The sequence below is a fragment of the Schistocerca serialis genome, unplaced genomic scaffold (assembly GCF_023864345.2).
Source record: "Schistocerca serialis cubense isolate TAMUIC-IGC-003099 unplaced genomic scaffold, iqSchSeri2.2 HiC_scaffold_1058, whole genome shotgun sequence".
Taxonomy (NCBI): domain Eukaryota; kingdom Metazoa; phylum Arthropoda; class Insecta; order Orthoptera; family Acrididae; genus Schistocerca; species Schistocerca serialis.
In genome coordinates this window covers 55,001-60,000 of record NW_026047248.1, presented here as the reverse complement: position 1 = coordinate 60,000, position 5,000 = coordinate 55,001, and the positions used below count along the sequence as shown (strand labels likewise).

General features: G+C 53.4%; 1 non-coding gene across 1 annotated transcript in view; it reads left to right on the top strand.

Moving 5' to 3' along the window:
- Positions 1 to 3,677: 3,677 nt before the first annotated feature.
- The window catches only part of LOC126430768 (small subunit ribosomal RNA), a 1,910-nt gene continuing 587 nt past the window's right edge, over positions 3,678 to 5,000 (top strand). The window contains exon 1 of the ribosomal RNA XR_007577298.1: positions 3,678 to 5,000. This exon is cut by the window's right edge and continues 587 nt beyond it. This is a non-coding gene — a ribosomal RNA (small subunit ribosomal RNA).

The following is a 5,000-nucleotide window of genomic DNA, read 5'->3' as shown; positions in this document are numbered from 1 at the left end:
ACTGGAACCGGATTAAACGTATACACGGCGCTGATTAGTAATACATAGACCCATCAGAATACAGATAATATATACAACTGTCCGTATACATGCTGAAAGACTCTGCTCACAATCACAACCACACGGCAGCCACACACTCTTATCACGCACTACTCTCCGCCTGTAACACGCACACAGACAATATGTAAGCACCAGCATGGAACAACACCCAGTGCATCCTCTCCGCCACATGAGACAATCCACACTGTCATAACCAGACTGGGAGGTCCACTCAGAAAACGGAATATCCCACCCCCCCGACAACCACCATTGCTCAGCTAAGCCACCAACACCCACACATGTCCTACACAGGGGTGCACCCAACATCACAATACTGCCTCCTCTCACAGCACACAAACAATGGCAGGAATGAAAGACACAGGTCTGCCACAAGCATGGAATCGGAGCGCCGCCTGTCATGAGCCAAAGGTGCATCCTGACGTGGCAAATCAGATGATGCCGCAGGCATCCACTTACTATAATCACAATCAACAAACCGACCGGCCGCCCCCCCCCCCCCCCCCCATTACACCTTTCCATACAACAATGTGTACCTTAACCTAAACTATACTGTACCTTAACCTAAACTATACTGTACCTTAACCTAAACTATACTGTACCTTAACCTAAACTATACTGTACCTTAACCTAAACTATACTGTACCTTAACCTAAACTATACTGTACCTTAACCTAAACTATACTGTACCTTAACCTAACCTATACGGTACCTCAACCTAACCTATATTGTGCCTCAACCTAACCTATGTTGCGCCTTAACCTAACCTATGTTGCGCCTTAACCTAACCTATGTTGCGCCTTAACCTAACCTATGTTGCGCCTTAACCTAACCTATGTTGCGCCTTAACCTAACCTATGTTGCGCCTTAACCTAACCTATGTTGCGCCTTAACCTAACCTATGTTGCGCCTTAACCTAACCTATGTTGCGCCTTAACCTAACCTATGTTGCGCCTTAACCTAACCTATGTTGCGCCTTAACCTAACCTATGTTGCGCCTTAACCTAACCTATGTTGCGCCTTAACCTAACCTATGTTGCGCCTTAACCTAACCTATGTTGCGCCTTAACCTAACCTATGTTGCGCCTTAACCTAACCTATGTTGCGCCTTAACCTAACCTATGTTGCGCCTTAACCTAACCTATGTTGCGCCTTAACCTAACCTATGTTGCGCCTTAACCTAACCTATGTTGCGCCTTAACCTAACCTATGTTGCGCCTTAACCTAACCTATGTTGCGCCTTAACCTAACCTATGTTGCGCCTTAACCTAACCTATGTTGCGCCTTAACCCAACCTATGTTGCGCCTTAACCCAACCTATGTTGCGCCTTAACCCAACCTATGTTGCGCCTTAACCCAACCTATGTTGCGCCTTAACCCAACCTATGTTGCGCCTTAACCCAACCTATGTTGCGCCTTAACCCAACCTATGTTGCGCCTTAACCCAACCTATGTTGGGCCTTAACCCAACCTATGTTGGGCCTTAACCCAACCTATGTTGGGCCTTAACCCAACACACGTTGGGCCTTAACCCAACACACGTTGGGCCTTAACCCAACACACGTTGGGCCTTAACCCAACACACGTTGGGCCTTAACCCAACACACGTTGGGCCTTAACCCAACACACGTTGGGCCTTAACCCAACACACGTTGGGCCTTAACCCAACACACGTTGGGCCTTAACCCAACACACGTTGGGCCTTAACCCAACACACGTTGGGCCTTAACCCAACACACGTTGGGCCTTAACCCAACACACGTTGGGCCTTAACCCAACACACGTTGGGCCTTAACCCAACACACGTTGGGCCTTAACCCAACACACGTTGGGCCTTAACCCAACACACGTTGGGCCTTAACCCAACACACGTTGGGCCTTAACCCAACACACGTTGGGCCTTAACCTGCTCTGTAATTGTCATACGACGCGTTAAATTAGTGTAGTGTTGCCTAACTGCAACCCCCGCAATATAGTTTGCTACTCGCACTGCCCGGTCCCCAGTGTATCGCTTCATGTTAAACACCTTGCAGCTATACACTGTAATGTGGATGGCAGCAGGACGTACATGCTCAATGCCCTTTGCAGTTGTTCATTGGCATTTGCAGTTGTTCATTGGCATTCGCATGGCGAAGCACTTAGCCTACGCTGTGGTACGGCCTGTGTCAACTGTCCGCTGATGTTGTACGTCCAAATCACACACTGTACTGCACATTGGTCCTCATGTACTGAATGATACATCGTGGTACATGTGACCGTACAACGACTGCGCCAACAACGGCGAACCATGCGGTCCAAATGTTGTGCACTCAGCTACGTGTCGTCTCCCTATAAGAGCTGGATTGCAGTGTGGTATGCCCTGGATGGCGATCAGCATGAGCCGTCTGTTGATGTAGTGGCGCGTGTTGTCAGACGTAGTCGTCTCTTCTCACACACCGTGATAGCATGGTGCACTGCGTTCCACATCTGCGACATGCGACAGAGGCCGGTTGACAGTCGTTCGCGCAATGGACATCGCATACGTACGGGGGCCACCTTCCACGTGTTCGCGAAGCGTGCACATGTTGTTGCGTGTATGTGGGCAGACATAGTGTGTCGTGACACCTGACACAGGCATGCAACAATCGTTGAATTTGCAAATGGCGATGGACGCCTACGTTTGCTGGTGACGTTACGCAAATGAACAACTGGTAAACCGTTGTGGTGCGGTTGTTCTCGCTAGAGGTGAATCAGTGATGGCGACGATCGGTTGAGCTACCAACCGGTTGTTCCAGCGATACCCACCATGCCCACGAACGTGAATGGCATCTGGGTGTGAAGCGATACGCGGCGGTGGCTGGGTGGGACCGTCCCCGGCCGGTGAGGGGGGGCCTCCCGGCGTGCTGGCCGCGCGGTGCGTGGGCGCACGCGCTACAGCCGGCTGGTGGGGGCGGCCAGTGGCAGGCGCGCCGGCCGACGGAGGCGGCAGGCGGCGCAGCTGCGCGCCGGCGCACCCTGCACGCGGCGCCGTGCGGCCAAAGTAGGTCCTCGCGGGCCCGGTGCGAAGCGCGGTGGACATCTGCAGTGTGCTGGTCCGATTGAGGACTGTGTGCGCTGAGGATGCGCCGCCGCCCGGCGCTCGGCGCCGCGACGCCGTCTGCTGCTCGGTCGCCTCTGCGGTTCTCGCAGGTGGTTTGTATCGCAGCTGTGCGGACGTGTTGGCGCGTGCGCTGTGCTGGGAGAGTTCGCTTCGGCACCCAAGTGGGGCTTTTGTCCTTCTGTGGCGCTGGCGTTGGAGCTGCCGGTCACCGTAGGTGGCGCGTGTTGTCTCCCGCCGGCAATGCCACGACAGCACGCTCCCGGGCCTCTGTCGGCAGCGGCAAGCTCAGTTGGGAGCACGGGTGGTCGCACCTAAAGCGTCTACTCGCCAAACCCCGGGCGATTGCGCCTCTCTCGAACCCGACCAAGTACTTAGGACGGCGCTGCGCGCCGCCGGGACCTGAGAGGGTTTCGAGGTGTATGGTGCAGGGGAGCTCAGCCTCCTCCTGTTTGCAGAATAATTGAGCGGACGCTTGCGTGTTCGCGCGGGCCCCCGGGACACACTCCCGGGCGGCCGGCTGCTCAGCTCTAGTTGACGCAGCTCCCTGGTTGATCCTGCCAGTAGTCATATGCTTGTCTCAAAGATTAAGCCATGCATGTCTCAGTACAAGCCGCATTAAGGTGAAACCGCGAATGGCTCATTAAATCAGTTATGGTTCCTTAGATCGTACCCACGTTACTTGGATAACTGTGGTAATTCTAGAGCTAATACATGCAAACAGAGTCCCGACCAGAGATGGAAGGGACGCTTTTATTAGATCAAAACCAATCGGTCGGCTCGTCCGGTCCGTTTGCCTTGGTGACTCTGAATAACTTTGGGCTGATCGCACGGTCCTCGTACCGGCGACGCATCTTTCAATTGTCTGCCTTATCAACTGTCGATGGTAGGTTCTGCGCCTACCATGGTTGTAACGGGTAACGGGGAATCAGGGTTCGATTCCGGAGAGGGAGCCTGAGAAACGGCTACCACATCCAAGGAAGGCAGCAGGCGCGCAAATTACCCACTCCCGGCACGGGGAGGTAGTGACGAAAAATAACGATACGGGACTCATCCGAGGCCCCGTAATCGGAATGAGTACACTTTAAATCCTTTAACGAGTATCTATTGGAGGGCAAGTCTGGTGCCAGCAGCCGCGGTAATTCCAGCTCCAATAGCGTATATTAAAGTTGTTGCGGTTAAAAAGCTCGTAGTTGGATTTGTGTCCCACGCTGTTGGTTCACCGCCCGTCGGTGTTTAACTGGCATGTATCGTGGGACGTCCTGCCGGTGGGGCGAGCTGAAGGCGTGCGACGCGCCTCGTGCGTGCTCGTGCGTCCCGAGGCGGACCCCGTTGCAATCCTACCAGGGTGCTCTTGAGTGAGTGTCTCGGTGGGCTGGCACGTTTACTTTGAACAAATTAGAGTGCTTAAAGCAGGCAAGCCCGCCTGAATACTGTGTGCATGGAATAATGGAATAGGACCTCGGTTCTATTTTGTTGGTTTTCGGAACCCGAGGTAATGATTAATAGGGACAGGCGGGGGCATTCGTATTGCGACGTTAGAGGTGAAATTCTTGGATCGTCGCAAGACGAACAGAAGCGAAAGCATTTGCCAAGTATGTTTTCATTAATCAAGAACGAAAGTTAGAGGTTCGAAGGCGATCAGATACCGCCCTAGTTCTAACCATAAACGATGCCAGCCAGCGATCCGCCGCAGTTCCTCCGATCACTCGGCGGGCAGCCTCCGGGAAACCAAAGCTTTTGGGTTCCGGGGGAAGTATGGTTGCAAAGCTGAAACTTAAAGGAATTGACGGAAGGGCACCACCAGGAGTGGAGCCTGCGGCTTAATTTGACTCAACACGGGAAACCTCACCAGGCCCGGACACCG